General features: G+C 47.9%; 1 protein-coding gene and 1 long non-coding RNA gene across 42 annotated transcripts in view; one reads left to right on the top strand and one right to left on the bottom strand.

Moving 5' to 3' along the window:
- The window catches only part of LOC140617709 (uncharacterized), a 28526-nt gene extending 14661 nt beyond the window's left edge, over nucleotides 1-13865 (top strand). The window contains exons 3-4 of the long non-coding RNA XR_012017894.1: nucleotides 2985-3135; nucleotides 13529-13865. This is a non-coding gene — a long non-coding RNA (uncharacterized lncRNA). The remainder of the gene's footprint in view (nucleotides 1-2984; nucleotides 3136-13528) is intronic.
- CACNA1C (calcium voltage-gated channel subunit alpha1 C) overlaps nucleotides 1-19193 on the bottom strand; it is a 746185-nt gene that overhangs the window by 354340 nt on the left and 372652 nt on the right. The gene's annotated exons all lie outside the window — the stretch shown is intronic.

Raw genomic sequence — 19193 nt, 5'->3', positions numbered from 1 at the left:
CCAGGAATCTAGGTGGGACCGAGGAAACTGCATTCTGAACACAGAGATGTGGATGCTGCTGTCCAAGTGCTGATTGGAGCACTAGTGACTGGGAGCCTCAGAGCTAGACATTTCAGCACCTGCACCACCCAGGGCCTGGCTCGTGGGAGCAGGTGCCAGGTGGGGGACCCCATGACCCAACTTCTTGCTGTATTCACCACACTCTGTGGTCAGGGTTTCCTCTGGTAGCTTCATGCTTCCCTTCCCCTCTCTTTAACTGTCTTTTCTTCTCTGGTGGTGATGGGGAGCCAGCTAATTGCCAGCCTTCACATCCTAACCCTTCACCAACTTGAAGCCTGCTACTAGGTCACCTGTCAGCCTGCTCTTCTCCCAGTTAAGTCACCCCCTGCCTCTCACCTCTCTGCTGCGGTCCCACTTCCCAGCCCATCAATCATTTCCACTCTCTCCTCTAAATGCTCTCCAACTCCCTCCAGTCCTCTTGAGCTGTCTTTGTTCCCAGTTCTTCCCTTGAACAGTTTGTGTCTTGTGAGATAAAAAAAAAAAGAAGAAGAAAGAAAGAAAGAAAGAAAGAAAGAAAGAAAGAAAGAAAGAAAGAAAAATCCCTGTTCCAAAAGAACTCGAAGGCTATTTTGACAGGATTAATTTAAGAAACCTCCCTGTTGCATCCCAGCACTCCGGAAAGAGGCAGGTTGCATAAGAAAGTCTAAGGAAGGGACTATAAGGAAGACGCCATCATTTTTATGGCAACACACCCCAAAAGTTTTCTGTGTGCTTACTAAAGAGACAAGGTGAGTCTACAGGGTTGACAGCCTACTTGATGGCAGGCCCGAACATTGGGAAGGACTGCTTAGCTTCACCATTGATCTTGGTGATGGAACTGGGTGGGCCAGGACTCAGCAGTGGAGAAGGGTGGAAAACAGAATGCAAAGTGGGATCCAGAGTCAAGGGAAGGGCTGGGTCATCGGTAGCCTTGGTGCCAATGATGGCCATTCATCATAAGCATAAATTCACTTTGGAGAAGATTTTTAAGGGATGCAGAGCCTTCTCGAGGTTATGATATGAAAGATCAGCTAGCCTGGGAGGAAGGAGGAAGAAGGGAAGCAAGATAGAGAGTAAGATGCAAAGAGGGACAGAGTTTAGCAATCGAGGCAGCAGGAAGACAGCAGGAAGAGGAAGACAGTGAGGACAAGAGGTGTGGCAGAAAGGCAGGGAAATTGAGAAAGAATCTCTCTCTGCAGCCTCCAGAGGCCTAGAACAATTACCCCCACCACCCAGCAAGGAAAGTTAGAGAGTGGGCATCGGATTCTAAATATTTCCTGAGAGGTGATCTCACAGAAGAGCCAAGCAGGTGAGCATACTGCTCTCCCACCCACAGACTACCTACCGCTTTGTGGTTAACCTGGATAGCTCAGTGTCTAGAAAGCGGAGGCACTTAGTAGCTCATAACTTAGCACTTTTCTCTTTTCAAATCCTTCCTTATATGCTATTTTGGTCTTCCCAGTGAAATTGGCACTTATTAGTTGTAAATTCCTAAGACTATGAGCGCTGAATTTGGAGACCACAGTTAATTCCAGGTCCTACTACTTATTAGGTGTGCCTCCAAGGAAGTCTGTACATCCTAGGTTCAATTTCTCGGCCAATAAATGGGAAGGGTTGTAATTAGATTCAAACGAGATGATGTAATTATATGCCAAGAAACATTAGTGGAATATGAATGCCTCTTTCTCTTTCTGCACTGGGTATACTGAGGATGAAAGAGAAAGAGAGAGAGAGAGAGAGATACTATTTCCCCTAAGCCAGCATCAACAATGAGCAGATGGGTAGGGCAGAGCAGATCCCTTTTGGAGAATGGCAGCTCATTCTTTCTCCATCCTATGATGGAGCCAAGGATGCTCCATGGGGAGCCTCTCTGGGGCTCCTCCACTGCCGAGGAGGTAAGGAGTTCCTTGCAGCCACTCCTCATATGGCGTGAATATGCTGGCTACGGACATCACAGGTGTGACTATGATAAATTACTGAGAGCTAACGTGTTAGGTTTTGTTGTTTCCCTTTTTTCAGGAGGAGAAAGACCGGCACACTGAGGTGTTTCTTCTCCCTTTGGTTCAATCCCAAACTATGGCCCAATAGGTAATTTTGTTTGTTAGCCTCTTTGTTCACCAATTAGTAATTTCAAACAGCTGGAGAGAGGATTACTCACCTTGAGAGGAGGGAAGTGTGTGCTCAAGGGAGATGTCACTTAGGGAGAAAAGAAGAACTTTCCAAATACAGATGAACCAACTAAACATGCCCAAAATTAGACACATTTTCAAGAGGGCCAAGAAAAGAAAATGAGTTTTATTTGCCTCCCGTATGGCCAACGTGCCGCCCCCTGGTTTCTGGGTAGTTCCACTCTCTAGTATCTACTTTCATCAAGAAACAGAAATACCAGCTGCTGCAAAGCAAGGTAATTCTCTTGTAATTTTAGATCTTCTTGAAACCAGGGAGTATAGCTGGGGAACAGCAGGTTTTTCTGGATGGAACAGAAAATCTAATCTTGAATAAGAAGAAAGCTCCAGTTTGAGTCTTGTCTAACTTTGGTTCTAGTCAGTGAGTGAGAGCCCAGAGATCACTGTGTCTATTTCAAAAATGACTTAAGAACACCCAGGCAAAACAGCCTTATGTCTTTAAGACCCCATGAAGAGGATGGAAGGATGGGAAGAATCTGAATTTTTGAGAAGTGGAGGGAAAGGATGAAGCAGTGCTCTGGAGTGGGTAAGGCATGGACTCTGTGTTTGGAACCAGGGCGTAACACATTGGAGCTGTGTGACCCTGGGCAAACAATGCAATCTCTACGTGCCCCAGTGGCCTCATCTGGTATAGGAACTCTGATAAAGGTAAATGAAGCAACGCACCAGAATGCTTCATATATTTTGGGTCAGGCACTGAGATGACCAAGTCCAGCCCCTGCCTCAAAGCAGGTAAGAATTTATTATTCCCATTTACAGGTCGAGGTCAGACTGTCATTACTGGTGTAGAAGAGATATGAACATCCTCTTTGTGGGCTACAATGGAAGAATGCTGCTCTGCCCCTCACCACACTACCTCTAAGTACAAATGCTGGACGGTCCTGCACTTCTCCAGCACCTACTACAAAAGGTACCCCTGGGGCAGTGGTAGTTCTTAGCTCCATTTGTTTCTGGGTGATGAGAAGATCATACTTCTTATAGCTCTGAGATGCATGATAAATTAGAAGTCAAGGCTACTCACTTGACACAGTTTATGAACTTTTAAAATATTCACAGTCATCCCTGTGCCCCTGGGCTCAACTTCTGGGGCCTGGGCTAGCCTACTGGTGTGGGCTTGACCAGGACCTTCTTCACTTCAAATAGGAAGCAAAGCAAAGACTACACTACCGCACAGGGTAATTGGTGCATTTGCCTAATGATTGGCGGGCAGCTTAGGTTCAATTCAATTTGATTCAATTTAACTAAATGAATTCAATTTAGTGCATTTATTGAGTGTCCAACTAAATGCAAAGGATCGCCCTGGTTCCTGAGGGGTGGGGGCAGGGAGGAGTGGGTTGGAGCATGATATAAGCAGCAGGATCTTGCCCTCAAGAAGCTCAAGGGGTGGAGTTGGACAGACACTGAGACACGCAAGTGAGCATTACCGATGTGTTGGGCTGGTAATTCTTTGTGGTGGGGCCTGTCTTGTGTATTATAGAATGGGCAGCGGTGTCCTGATCTGTACCAGGGATGCCAGTAGGACCTATCTCTAGCTTTGACAACCAAAATTGTCTCTGGACATTGCTAAATGTCCCTTTGGGGGCAAACTGCCCCCTGTTGTGAACATTGCTGTACTGCGTTCTATAAAAGAGGCATGAACTCTGTTATGTGGACAAAGAAACAAGTGACCACTGTAACCAGGACTGGCTTCATCAACAGAGTGATATTTGAGCTGGGCCAAGTACCGCTTCTATCTTCACAAGGGAAAAATAAAGCAGGAAATTCTAGTACTCTGTATGAAGGGACTTGTCATAACCTCCAGACTACAGAGAGTGTCTCAAAATATTTAACAATTAGTGTGGCACCCACTGCTCAGAAGTCCTAGGAATAGGGCAGGAGCAGAGTCCTGCATCAGCATTAGTTGTGAGCTGCTGAAATGTGAGATGGTGAGAAGGTCCTAGAAGGGGCACAGGGAGTTGCAGGGCTCAGAGCAGCTGAAGTTTTTCAATACTGTAACAACTGATGGGGGAAGGTGATCAGTGGATCAGTGGAACGCCAGCCTGCTTTTCCCCCTCTGGAAGAGAACAGATCTCAGAGCTTAATTCATTGGTCTTAAATGAAGGCTCAAAACCGGTTTGGCCTGACAGTGGTGAAAAACCCCTTTCTAATTCAAGAGTTTGTGCTGAGGGGACATCTAACAGAGAGTACATACTATAAATATTGTTGGGGAGGGGTAAGGGAAAACAAAGCTGGTTTTGCCACTGTAGGTTTAATATCCACTTTACAAAATGTTATGGTTCCTTGCCAGTCCTCCCAAGGTGCCTCCCCCTAAAACCCTGAGCATTTGGCTTCATTTCTTTAGGGTTGTTTAGCTTGTCTACTGTGCAAACCTGGGTTATGTACAGTTGCTCACCAAAACAGTAGCTAAGGCTGGAGCAAACCCGCTGGCTCTGAAATGAATATTTAGGTTGAACCTGAAAGGGAGAGAGTAGGCCAAGGAAATGAGAATGAGCCAGAAATCAAGACTAGTCCAGCTCTTAAGCATTCTCTTGCCACGCTCAGAAAATTTAAATTTTAACCCACTCTGTGGGCAGGAGTACCTTGGCTCTTTCTGGCAGGCAGTTCCCATTTCTGGTCTTTTCCACATGACAGGCCACTGTACCAGTAGAGGGCCATCCCTGTGGCCCAACCGGAACATCTGCAGCCAGAAAGACATTTCCTCCCTCTGGGTCCCTAGTTCTCAAAGATGGGATTCAGTTGCACTGCTGAGTACCTTCTCAGTGCCTTTCAAAAACAACTTCCCATCCTACCAGCATTTTGGTAATGACTGCACACCGTGGCAGTGTTCCTGGCTAGCTGCTTTGCTCGCTCTTCTAAAGAAAGATTTGGCTTACCGGAACTCCAAGAAGGTGGCTGAAGAATGACCCAGAGACACTGGAAGAAACACAAAGCCATTTGCTTGGCCTTGCGCTCTCCATTCCCTGCTTTGCACTGGCTTCTGCAACAGGCATGGGCAAGGGGAGCAGGGATCTGAGGGCAGTGCAGTCCCACGGGGGATGCCAGGGGAGGGGATGCCCGGAGGCCATTGTGCAGAGTCCATACGGAAGGTGGGGCATGCACAGGTTTCGGAGTTCCTGGAGGACAGATTCCAACCATTTTTTTCCTAGCAGACCCCTCCGCACCCCCCTGCATTTCCGAAGAACACCCCCAATTCCATCATTTTCACCTGCCTCCTGGGCCACCGCATGGACCACCTGATGATAGTCTATCTCCAGAACTCTCCCCTCTCATCCTGGGAGCACTGTTGCCAGATTAATCACTCGAAAACAAAACTAGCACTGTTTTGGATCACCTCTCCCTCCACGCTCAAAAAGACCCTGCTGCCTACGGTGCAATACTAAGATGCCTACTGCCATTCAGGAGGCAGAAGGTTTGGTTCCCCCACCATTCTGGCCTTGCTCCCCCAGCTGCTCTCCACACAGCTCTGCTTCAGCCAGGCGGATCTAATCATAATCCCCAAGACTGGCTGCAGCACCCACCCAGAGCATCATCCCCTTTAAATCCTGTCCATGGCTGAGCCACGGTTCACGCTCCACTTCCTCCAAGAAGCCCTCCGGACCAGAGTGCATTCCCTGGCCCCCAGCACCACTGGGGAGCATGCAGCACATCCAAGGCCACATGCCCTACTGCCTTCTCCACGGGACACTTTGGACTTTGATTTGCTTAAAGCAGACCCTCACAGTTCTCTCCTTCTCTGCCTCCTACCATAACAAGCCCTGCTTGTTTGAGCTCCAGAGCTCCTGGAGGCTGAGGACAGTGCTTGATCCAGGAAAGTAATCTAGGGCAGCAGTGTAGAAGCATTCCTGCAGGGGACAGGTAGGGAGTACAGGAGCAGAGCCAAGAAGACATAGGTCCCCACGCTGCCACAAGGCACCACAGACTTTAGAATTTCCTGAAACCAAGGGGGCCCCCACTTCCTAGGCTGAGTCAGACCTGAGGAGACTCATGAGTGGGGCTGGATACAGTCCACCATCTCTCCCTCTGGAGATTCCATCCATATGCCAGGATTCCGTCTGATGCCACCTTCTCTCAACACAACACCCTTCAGCATCCCGGCCTGAGTAATCTGGTCCTCCTCTAAATTCTCACTCACCTGCTTTGCCGTGATGCAGATTCAACAGGTGACCTCCCAGCAGCACCCAGCACACTGCAGTGCACACAATAGGAGCCCCAGCCCCACATTTTCCCCCACAATAACCATCTGTCAATCCTTCATGTGTACGCTTTGGAGTGAAAAGGCATTCATCTTGCAGAGTCTCATCGGACCCTGGTTATGTCAGGGTGAACATTACTATCTAATTTTACAGACTGGCAACACAGGTTCAGAGAGGCTAACTGCCCTTACAGAGCCCATATCATGATCAGAAGTAGGCCAGGGATCATCTTGAACTGGTTTTCTGTCCCAAACACTTCAAACACAGGATCTCTCTCTCCCAACAAATAGTCTGGTTCTTATTCAGTGGTCCTTGGGTCCAAGCATCCCCCTCCAAGACTGAGAATAAGGCTGCTACCAGCAAAGGTGGGGTGGAGAAACAGCAGTAAGACAGGGAATTTACCTGGCATATCTTGTGGAGGTCTTCCAACCCCACCACTTTTTACCAAATTTTCCTGCAACCCACACACATCAAGTGCAGGCAGCTTGTTTTGTATGATTGATGAAGACTTCTTTTTTTTTTTTAACCTAAGAATTTAATTACAGGGGAACAGTATTCCCAGAGGGGCTGTCAATTGAAGTCTCACCATATAGACCTTCTGACAACCTCAGGCCACTTAGAAGACCTCATTAGCCAAGTAGAGAAGGGGGAGAAGAAGATGACAGGCCCCTGGGGCAGAGAGTCTCTTGTCAAAGGCCACAGTGTGGATTCTGAGACATTATATGAGCATCGAATCTGACGATGCCCCACACTGCCTATATTCTCACCAAGCTGCTGTGAAGCAAACCAGAAGCACAGGAAGGGAATGTTGTAACCCTGGACACAGAGGCAGTTGTGCTACATTTGGGGTAAAAGCCAGGCATTTTGGCCAATACATTTGTGAGTCAGGCCACGTTGAGCAGGGCAGGTTACTCAGGCCCTCTGTACTGGGTAGGCAGAAATGTGATAAAACAGGAGTCCTACTTCTGTTCTCAGGCCTTTCTGGAGCCTGGGGATTGTCTCCTTTCGCCAGTGTCCTCATTGGATAATTTCTGGACCCATGGTATGTGGGAGAGGCAGTGGGTGTGGATTTGGGGTAGGAGTGGGGAAATGGACACTCTAGTCGACACAGAACTGCAGATCCTACAGCAGGAAAACATGTTCTCTTGAAACCAAGCCAAGACTGAAACGGTCGTGATATTTTCCACTCTGTAGCACTAGAGACACCAAATCAAATGAGATGATGACTGAAGAAAAGTTCTTGAGGAAGGATAAATGGGAAAGGAGGCATCACAATCAACCAGTCCCTCCATGACTGGCCTCTCAACCTTACATTCACTCAGTCCTTGCAAAAGTCATCACTTATCAGGCTGCATTAGCCACCCTGAGGAGAGAGGAGCAGAAGAGGCAGGGACAGGGCCCAGGGAATGAGGTTCCCTATGCACTTCTGACTCCTGACACCGGCAACAGAGGAAACCAAACCATACCTGGGCTGGGAAATGGCTGTGAGGACCTGTAGCCTGTGTACTTTGAGCCCCCCAGACCTCTGCATTTCAGCAGAGGCATGATGGAGGAAGGTGATTTCTCTTTAGCTGATGGCTGTCAGAGTAGAATTAGGGCAGCGACTTTCAACAGGGACAGTTTAGCCCCGTTTCCCCTGGGGATATTTGGTGTGTCTGGAGACATCTCTGGTTATCACAACCAGGCGGGGGTGGGGGCGGGGTGGGCTGCTACTGGCATCTGGTAGGTAGAGGCCAGGAATGCTGCTAAGCATCTTCCCGTGTACAGGAGTGCTCCTGACAGTAACGAAGTCTCTGTCCCCAAATGTAGTAGGGCCAAGATGGAAAATCGTGAGTTAGAGTGTCTGATAGCTCCTTCAGCCACTGCCTTCAGAAAGACCCTGAGGGAGCAGACCAGAGGGCCTATGGGAACATTCCAACAATTTGATGGGTATTTGAAGGCACCTTCATCCTTCAATGATCTGACAGGTCCTGCCAGGAAGAACACAGAGGGACGCCTGAGTTGGGTGGGAGATTGAACTGGGTGACCTCCACGGTCCCTTCCAACCCAAGAGACTCTAGTGTCCAATGATGAGAAGGCCACGGTGGGGCCAGGCAAGGGTGGTAAGAGGGGCAGAGCTCAGCTCTCATTCAGGGGAGAAGGGCAGGGGGGATTTATACGGTTGTAAATTACATGTTACATGGATTTACATGGACTTACATGGCCAATGACTGAGCCTGCAGGGAGTGCATGTTACCCACACAACAAGCCATTGGGGCATCTGGGCTAATCGGGTTCACTGACATTAACTGGCCCCCCAACCCAGGCCACTTCTTCCTCTATCTCCTGTCAATGGGCAACGAGCATATTCTGCTTCATTCTCCCCCTTTGATCTTTCTTTTTTCTACTTGAAAGGCAGTATAGTGTAGTGGTTAAGGGCATATACTCTAGAGTCACATTGCCAGGGTTCAAATCCCACCTCTTGTGACTTTGGGCAAATTATAGGACCTCTCTAGTGCCTCCACTACCTCATCTATAAAATGGGTAATGAGAGTGTCCTGCTGCCTATGTTTGCTCTGAAGTAAAGTGGCTGCCACAGTGGCTGGCATGTGATGACCATTCCATCAGTGTCAGTTAGGATTAGTATTGTCCCAACCTAACCTCTGAGGAAGGCCCAGTCCTGGGCTTTTCTCAGCAATGGGTCCTTGAGTTGGTAGAGTGAGGTGGGGTCTCTGGTCTTACTCTGGTGTGGTGAGAGAAGACATACTCAGCAAGAAGAAATTCCACAGAAGGCACCAAAACAAAAATGCTATAAGAATGAAGGGGTCTGGGGCATCTGGGTGGCTCAGTGATTGAGCATCCACCTTCAGCTCAGGGTGTAATCCAGGGTCCTGGGATCAAGTCCCATATCAGGCTCCCCTGCTCAGCATGCTTCTCCTTCTTGTATGTCCCTGCCCCTCTCTGTGTGTCTCTCGTGAATAAATAAATAAAATCTTAAAAAAAAAAAAAAAGAAGGAAAGGGTCACCTCACTAGAGTTTTCCAAATAAACTACAGAGTGAACAAACATGATTCCCAAAGTGCACATCATAGCCAGAGACCCCAAAAGGAATTCTGAAGCCTTTTGTGAACCCTGGGGCCACTCCTTTCACCTTGCTCCATTTCTTTCTCTGATCTTCTCTGTAACTACTACATATTTCTATATTGATTCATGGGAAATTAATCTTTCCTCTCCAAGACTAAGCAAATAACCAATCTTCAAATTCCTAGCAGACTGTGGTATTTGTGGAGCATATACTATATGCAGAGCCCTTTTTGGAGAACACTAGGTGCCAGACCCCATGCATACACAATCTTACCCCCATTTTATGGAGCAGGAGATGGAGGCTCAGAAGTTGAAATAGTTCAATAGCTGCTTTATAAAGCAGCAGAAAAGCAGAGCTGGGATTTAAAGCCAGAGTTGTGTGAGTCCAGAGTTCTTCCCAGTTGTCCACAGTACCTTCCTCCTGAGTCCAGGAGGCACACGGCACACCCATGACCATGCCACACACAGGGCTAACATCTCAGGGAGAATGCCAGCACAGGCTGCAAGCGAGGGAGGACTTTCTGCTCATACTAAGGTGCTCCTGGCCTGGCAGAATCAAACATTCGATATAAAACGTTTATCCCATGCAAACCCTTCCATTTTCCCCCTTAACCTTCAAAAAAGATGATTCCAATGAAGACGGTACTGGAGAATCCCCCTGATATTCTGTTGGAATTTCCTAGCTGGTTAAAACCCAGCCTGAACTGCCTCCTTATCACAAACCTGCTAAGGCCGTTTTCTATACCAAGTCTCAGCTCCATAAGCTGCATTTTGGTGACATCTCAATTGGAAGCATGGTTTCAGTTCCCACCCTAGACGTATCTTTGCAATTCACAGGAATGTACTATTAGAGCAAAGCAGTCCCACAACCTGCAGCCTAGGCTGCTCCTCAATGGTTGTATGACCTTGAGCATGTCACCATCCTCTCTTTGGGCCTCAGTTTCTCCATCTATCAAGTGAGGGGACTGGGGCATCCTTTCTGGAGCTATCATCCTCCAATTCAGCCAGAATCCATCCAGAGCAGCCATCCTCTTCACTGTTCTGGGCTAACTGAACCCCAAAGAATAATGCTGTCAGAGGGAGTCCATTAGGAAGGCATTTGAGGATCGGTGGGCTTCAAAGGGGAGCGTTTCCTACTGGCATCGGAATGCTGACATAACTGGCTCACATCCATCTACGTCCCTATCTTTCATCTGGGAAGTCCAGGAGGGGAGCAAGCTCAGGGGTCATTTCCCACTGTCCTCTGGTTACTGAAAAAGAAACCTTTTCCCCGAGACATTCCCGGCTCCTTCCCCAGGGCACCCCACGTTCCGGGTCCCTCCGGGAGAGATCTTAAAGTGTGGCAGGCAGACGGAAGTGCGAGTTTATATTCAGCATGCCAAACATTCTCAGGATGACTTCTAAACATAACCAGGCCTTAATATAGTGTCTCTCCTTGTGCTGACTACTCGCCTGGAACCCTTGCCCACCCAGCTCGTGAGCCCCGTTCCGTCGGGGAGACTAGGTGTCGTCTGCACCAGATGCTCGGGCTCGGCGAGAAGGCACCCCAACAGGACAGGGGCCTCTGAAGCATGCCAATCACCTCCACATTGGGCTTGTCTGGCTATGTGGCTGAGAAGCTGTGTGACTCAGCATGGGCTGGAAATCATTGGAAGTCCCCCCATCCCAGCCTAGCTGGGTCTGAAGGGCCCAGTTCCCTCTGGCCAGAACTGGGGGCTGTCTGCTGCTTGCCCTGAGGAGCGAGGTGGGTCTGCAGACCTGTAACCCAGCTGGGGAGCAGCAGGTCCAGGTGGGTCAGGACTGGCCTGGGCCTCCCCTGGGCTGCCTGGGCCCCTGCCCACCATGGATAACGATCCCACTGCTGGGCCATGGCAGGCGAGCAGGGGCTCAGTCACAGTTCAGAGTGGGTCTGCCGCACAACTGCCTCACTGCTTTTTCTAGGGCAGGTTTTTCTCCCCGAGACCTCACAAGAGTTCCCAGCTGGCACCGACTCTCTCAGTATGTTCCCAGGGCTGTTCCCAGTGGCTCTGTGAGAACAGCCCCAGTGGCTCTGTGAGAACAGCCCCAGGGTAGAAATCCTCACTCCCAGGTCCTCCCCTGGGGGTCCTGGCCCCTCCTATGGATTCAGGTCTGAGGTCTGAGACATCCCTTCCTGCACACACAGTCTAGTGCAGGAGAGAAACAGGAGGGTGAAGTCAGGGTCTGAGACCTGCTCCCAAGGTGGGAAGAAGCTGAGGGAACCACCCAAGGACACCAGTGGGCCCCTCTGGCCCAGTGTTCACAGTTCCGGCTCAACTGAAGCAGAGCGGGAACAGGCCTGAGTGCGGCAAGGGGGTCCACCTCCCAGAAGCTCCAAAGGCAGGAGCTGCGAGCTTGGCCCGCTTGGCTTCTGGGTTCCCTCCTCCGAGATTCTCTGATCTTCGGAACTGCACTCCTGCTCACCAGGACAGGGAATCTCTGCACAAGCAGCATGTGGGTGTCGGGCCCAGAGCCTGCTACTGTGTTTTCTTCTGGGCTGCTGCATGCAGGACCTCTGTTGAAGCTTTTTACTAAACCTGCAAGTAAATATGTGGAGCCTGGCTTCCTTCCTTCCTTCCCCCATCTACCTCCATAAAGTATATGCTTACACAGCTGGCAGATGCTTCGCAGAGTTGTCTTCAGAAGGAAATGAAATAAGGAATGCTGTGAATGGGCCTTGCACACAGACCCAGATGTTGGCGGAAGTGCAAATGACAATGAAATGATCTGGAAGACAGGCAATCACGGGTGCTGGTAAATCTCAGTCCATTCCTCACTGACAATGTGGGAAGAGCATGGAGTATGCAGGGAGGCAGAGGAGGGGGCACCCACTACTTCATCTGGATGCTAACTGCACACATGTGGCAGGCTCAAATACCTCTAGAGACAGGGTGCAGAGTAAGGCACGGTCTTAGGGAATTACGGGGCAGGGGAGAGGCTAAAGATAGAATACATTGCTGTACAAGGAGGGGCACCTCACCATCAAAAAGGGGTCAGATTACCTAAGTCCGATAGGGTCTGAGGCCCTAGCCAGAGTCAAAGGGCCACTCAGAGGACTAGCCTTCTGAAAAGAGAGGTGGCATGGGCAAAAATCCAGAGGTCAGATGATTCAAATCACGGGGTACTCCCAAAAGAGCCTTTGAGGTGAACCTGAAACCAGGTAATTGTCACACATACATTGCTTTGTGTATTTATGTATGTTCCTGTATATTCTTATCATGAAGTGGATACAAATATTTATTATATTTATTAGAAATAAGCAAAATGTTTATTTCTAAATGTCACCTTGTAAGACCTTCCCATCACCTGCTGCTGAGACCCAGCAAGCCTACACTCTGTCACACTGGAAGACAAAGGGAGTCATCCTCCTTGAAATGTGCTCCCAGGGTATGCCCTGAAGCAGATGTGCAGGAGACATTCAGAGAAAGTGAGGAAGTCCTGGGCTGAGCCACAGCCATGAGGACACATCTAGCTCTTCTTGGGGTCTTGTGACACATTTTAAAAATAGCATGCCCATTGCCCCAAAGCAGTGGAACAACGGCCACATTTCCTCTAGAACCTGGGCAACATGAGTTTGTCCCATGCCTAGAGAGTGTGTGGAGCACCTCTGCACACACGTGTATATGCAGACATGCATGTGCGCACATGGGCACAAGCATGCACGCTACAGCCCCTGCCTCTCACAGCTCCACCCACAGACAGACAAGCCGCGGGTATCGCCTCCCAGAGAGCAAGGTCCCAGGGAAGGTGGGCTCCCAGCACCCCAGAGGGCCTGCCATGGTTCTGGATGGAAGACAGAGGCCGGCTGGGCATCAAGGAAAAAGCTCCTTGGAGTGTGAGTGCGACTACGGCTCCAGATCCCTTACACACTTAGCTAGTCTCTAGTCTCAGAGGTGCTGGGTAGGGCCCTGAGTGGGTGGCTCGGTTTCTCCTTTCCTTCTTCCAGGTCCTGGATGTTGGAATTTGGCAGGGAAGAAAGAAGAAAGGGGAACTCTGCTATCACCTAAATATCATCCCTTCTTCCTTTTAGGAACTCGGGGAGACATCACACTATGACCCAACCTGTTCAGCCACCTCCATGCCGTGGTTCTGAAATGAATGATTTCAGGCAGCCAGCCCAGACCGACCTCCATAAAGAGGAGAGGCAACTCGTGTAAAGAGGTGGAAAATCAGCTTGTAATTAAGAACACAGTCTGCAAAATTAGGCAAAGGGGTTCAAATCCAGCTCTGGCACTTTCCAGCTGTGAGATCTTGGGGAAGTTACTTCAGGACTTTGTGTCTCAGTTTCAATAACCATGAAACAGCAATGTTAACAGAATCTAACTCCTAGAGTTATTTGTGAAGATTATCCAAGTTAATATATATAATAAATCGCTTAGGAGTTAACCAAGTATTTATTTATTTATTTTTAAGATTTTATTTATTTATTCATGGGAGACACACAGAGAGAGTCAGAGACATAGGCAGAGAGAGAAGCAGCCTCCCTGTGGGGAGCCCAATGCAGGACTCGATCCCAGGACCCCAGGATCATACCCTGAGCCGAAGACAGATGCTCAATCACTGAGGCATCCCATTACCAAGTATTTAAACCATTAAAATACTTCAGAACTAGTTAGTTAATAGCTACTGCCCTAAGCACCCTTGCCCTCCAAGTCTCCCACACCAGTCCTTCCTTGGGGCCCCAGGACCCATGATGCAGCTATTAAGGAGTTAACACCTGGCATACGGGTGGAAAGAGGAGAGAAGGCAGTGTCTGTATCTAGAGTGGTACCTGTATCCAGCATGGCTCTATAGTTTATACACCATCCCTGCACCGCAGATTCTTGCAAAGTCCTCCTTGGCCTCTGCAAACTTGCAAGTACTTCCAACACCCCCTACTCCTCACCCCCATGGCACTCTTGGGGAGAACGGAGCAATCCAGTGAATTTCAACCATTCCCACAATCCACTGGTGAGAAGGCCACCTGCTTGCCTTTCTCCTGGTTCTCAGCAGGCAATGCTTCTCCAGATTATTCAAACCCAAAGCTGCAAGGTTCAAGGCCACAGAGCTTGACCTTGCATGATACCCAGCTTTGGTTCCAGATGTTTGGGAAAAGCTGGACTTAATATTCTGAAAGCGAGGCAAAACCCCAAGCCCAGTCTCTTGGGGCTGTAGCACCAGCTTGTCAAAGTGAATATGCCTTAAAGAAACAGGAGTTCAATCCATGTCATCCCACATCACTGCACACCATTTACCTTGTAATAGCTCATCATCCGTGTCTTGACTGACATTGGGGCAGGTAGAAGGTAAGATGTTAGAGTCAAAAGTCATGAGTTCGAGCCTCAACTCTGCTGCTTATTAGCTGTGGGGCACAAGGCAAGTCCCCAGCACCCTCAGCCCCTTGCTGGTGTTCCCTCCAGGAGCATGGATGCTGAAGGGAAGGTAAAAGCTCTGACATGGCCAGGCACCCAGTTGGCATTCAAAAACCCATTCAAGGAGGAGGTTTGGACTATGCATCTTCCTGTGTATCTGACGTATGATGAGCCCTCACGAAAAAATAGCATAATATAAATTTTAAAGGGGAATTGCTTGGTCCTTGGATCTGTAATGTAAACCACCCTAAAAAGAAAGCAGCAATGTCCACAACAGCCAAACTGTGGAAGGAGCCACGATGTTCTTCAACAGATGAATGGATAAAGAAGATGTGGTCTATGTATGCAATAGAATATTACTCAGCCATCAGAAGAGATAAATACCCACCATTTACTCCCACATGGATGGAACTGGAGGGTATTATGCTGAGTGAAGTAAGTCAATCGGAGAAGGACAATCATCATATGGTTTCACTCTTACGAGGAATATAAAAAGTAGTGCAGAGGACCATAAGGGAAGAGGGGAAACTGAGTGAGTGGTGAAAATTAGAGAAGGTGACAAAATATGAGAGACTCCTAACTCTGGGAAACAAACAAGGGGTAGTGGAAGGGGAGGTGAGTAGGGGGATGGGGTGACTGGGTGACAGGCACTGAGGGGGGCACTTGACGGGATGAGAGCACTGGGTGTTATACTATATGTTGGCAAATAGAATTTAAATTAAAAGAAAGAAAGGAGAAGGAGAGAGACTCAGTCGAGGACATGAGGCATGTCCCTACCCCCCTGGGGGCAAGAGAACCTTCAGAAAGAAGTGTGAGAAGGCACACATGCAAAAACACTTGCACACCCAGACGATGGACGTCACAAAGAACTTCTCATCTTTGCTGCATCATCCCATTTAACAGGCTGTCAATTTTCAGCTGACCCTGTAAACTTCCTTAACCTAGGATCTTCACAGGCAAATTCCCTCATAGCAGGTAGCAATCAGCCTTAAAAGGGCTTGGGAGATCTCAAAACGCTCTTGAGAAAAAACAAGGACATCCCAGATTTCAAGAAATTCCAGACCGCCTAAAAGATGTCTTTAGCAACCTAATTCCATCCTCAAGGTGGGTTGCTCCTTAAATTTACTGCCTGAGGGCACCAAAGATTTTCAAACAATCACTGTCAGATCCTCCCGAGAGCCCAAGGGCAGGCAACACCGCTTTCTCTCTTCTTAGGACAGGATCCAAACTGATCATTAGGCAGGGGACAAAACAGTTATGTTCGAAAAGTAATTTACTTTTAGTCAAAGAAAACGGGCCCTTGTTGGGGCTGTGCATGTGTCTCTGGCCAGCATCCTTTTCCCATTTGCTACTCTCCTGTTCACATGAATAGCTCCTTCTCCAGCTACCTGCCAAACCATTTCCCTACTGCTGTGTAAACAGCAGCTCAGGACCCATTGTTTCCAGGAAGCATTATCTAATTAACACTATAGATTTTGCAACCTACGGTTTCTCTTCCCGGCCTCCATTCCCACTCCAGGCACTCCTGTCATTACTGAGCAGAGACCCCTCATGCAGCCAGAGCTCGGCTATTAGAACTATAGATAAAATAAGGACACCCAGCTAGATCTGAATTACAGCTAGACAAGAAGAAGAAGAAGAAGAAGAAGAAGAAGAAGAAGAAGAAGAAGAAGAAGAAGAAGAAGAAGAAGAAGAAGAAGAAGAAGAAGAGGAAGAAGAAAGAAAGATCATTATATATATATATATGAAAAATGTTTATCTGAAATTTGAATTTAAGTGGGTATCTTAGATTTTTTGTTGTTACTGTTTTTGTTTGCTTTGTCTTTTGCTAAATCTGGCAACCTTATCTGCTATCCATCTTCCTTGTTTATACATCAGAGAAAGAGAAGAAAGATGTCTGTCAAGAGCCAATAAAGAGAGAGGTCACAAACCTGTGCACTAGGGCTCAAACATTCTCTTCGAAGCGCAACCTCTTAAACCTTTACCCAGTCACTTACACTCACTTTTGAACAAGGTCTGTACCTGAGACGAAGGTAAGCAGTTGCTAGAGGAGGCAGGCTGCTGGCAGAGAAAGAGCCCCAGGCTTAGAATCAGACCTGCTTCTCTGTCCCGCTGTCCTCTTCTCCTCTCCATGTGGTCACACTGCTTAACTCTTAAAAGCTGCAGGAGTTCCCCCTCTTCTTTTTAAAAAGGTTTTATTTATTTGTTTGAGAGAGAAAGAGAGAGAAGGAGGGGGAGAGGGGCAGCAGGTGAGGGAGAAGCAGACTCCTGGCTGAGCAGGGAGCCCAATGCGGAACTCAATCCCAGGACCCTGAGATCATAACCTGAGCTGAAGGCAGATGCTCAACCACTGAGCCACCCAGGCGCTCCTCCCCACATTCTAATCAACAAATCAGAGATGATTCTATTTACCTTGTAGAGCTGATGGAAGGACTAAATAAAATGCACACGAAAAACACTAAATAAACCTAAGATCCTTGTTATCACAAAGAGACACACTGAGAGAAAAAGAAAAGCATCCTGCAAGAAAGGAAGCAAACTCTAACCATTATACAGAAGCACCACAAAGACTAGCTGTGGACGTAATACAGGCACGAAGAACTCTGCATTCCCTGATAAAACAGAGGTGTCACTTCATTCTGCTATAGCATGGATGTTCGAAATGATGGCTTTGGGGTATCTTGATTAAATATATGATCACATGTATGATTAAATGATTATATTTCACATGTTCTGTTGAAGAAAGCAGCCAAAGTGTCTCATCCAGGCAAATCTAGCTAGGCCCCAGGGCTTCCACATTTGACACAGCCTATCAAGCACCAAGAGAGTTGCTTTAAAAAAAAAAAAAAAAACTGGGATCCCTGGGTGGCACAGCGGTTTGGCGCCTGCCTTTGGCCCGGGGCGCGATCCTGGAGACCGGGGATCGAATCCCATGTCGGGCTCCCTGCATGGAGCCTGCTTCTCCCTCTGCCTGTGTCTCTGCCTCTCTGTCTCTCTCTGTGTGACTATCATGAATAAATAAATAAAATCTTTAAAAAAAAAAAACCTATTGAGTACCTACTATGTGCCAAGTACTGTGCTAGTCATATTCCATTCATGAGATTAGAAAGAAACTCTACGTTCCAAGCAAGTGGCTATTATCTCTCTCGTAAATATTTGTTGAATCAATGAAGCAGGTGAATGAGTCCCCGAGGTAAATGCACAAAGTGTTGGAAATGTGAAAAGGACTCAGGATAGACATGTGTGTGGATTAACTCCTCTTAGGATAGGTGAGAGCATAGGGCAGGGAAAAGAAAAGGCACCGGTACATGCATAAAGTGGAGCCCCAAGAGAACTCTGCTCCATCATGGAGGGCACTTAGCATGAGTTACAGGGAAAGTAATATTGTTGGAAGTTTAACTCAGCAATTACATTCATATTATACACTGGAGATGAGACTGATGAACCCGAGGGAAGCCATTTCTTTAGAAATAATATTTAAGTGGCTAATAATAAATAAGCCATTCCTTTTCTGTAATATTTGGAAATAATATGTTCTGTTTTATTTTCCTAACAAATGGCTGGGCCCCATTATCACTCCCATTGTTCTAACCCATGAGGACAGGTGGAGACCTGCCAGGACAGCACACTATGGACTCTTGGAAGACAATTACTTGGAGATTGGGCCCCATCAGGGGATTCAATGGAAGTGTGAGAACATCAGACACTTTGGAGGGAGTGCCATCCAAAGTGGTGTCAAGGGCTTGCCTAGACCCGAAGAAATGGGAGGACACCCCTCCTCTGTGTCCCTTCCTCCCCCGAATTCACCCCCTTCCCCCATCACCTCCCCACATGGAGCTATTATATTGATCACTTTAAACTGGTTTAATAGGTTTTACGGGCAAACCCGATCATCTTATTATGAGTTACCATATTGTTTTATGGGATAAATGCTCCCCCCTTTTTTTCTCCAGATTTCAGTATTAGCCTTTGTTTTAAAGAATAATCTTAAAATTATACTTATGCAAGTAAGTAGCATAAGTGAGAGTTACATGCAGCTATGAGCTGAGTGGGGGTCTTGATGGTGTGCAGACGGGCTGCAGTGAGTAGGACATCACAGCCAGGACGAGGAGGGCTGACCCAATAAAATAAATCCCATCAGTCAAATTCCCTATTGACCTGTTAGTCATGCCTTAATGTGGCCCATCACACAGATGTACATGAGATGAGGTGGTTGGAGAGCTGGGGGTTGGGGACCATCAAAGAGATGACAGACATGGGCTCATCCTCAGGAAATTCATTTTCCACACTGGACAAAAGCCATGAAGGCACAAAGCTAACAGAAGTGCATGGACAACATCACAG

Source organism: Canis lupus, chromosome 25 (genome assembly GCF_048164855.1).
Source record: "Canis lupus baileyi chromosome 25, mCanLup2.hap1, whole genome shotgun sequence".
NCBI lineage: Eukaryota > Metazoa > Chordata > Mammalia > Carnivora > Canidae > Canis > Canis lupus.
The sequence above is the reverse complement of the archived record's forward strand: the minus strand, read 5'-3'. Positions and strand labels throughout refer to the sequence as shown.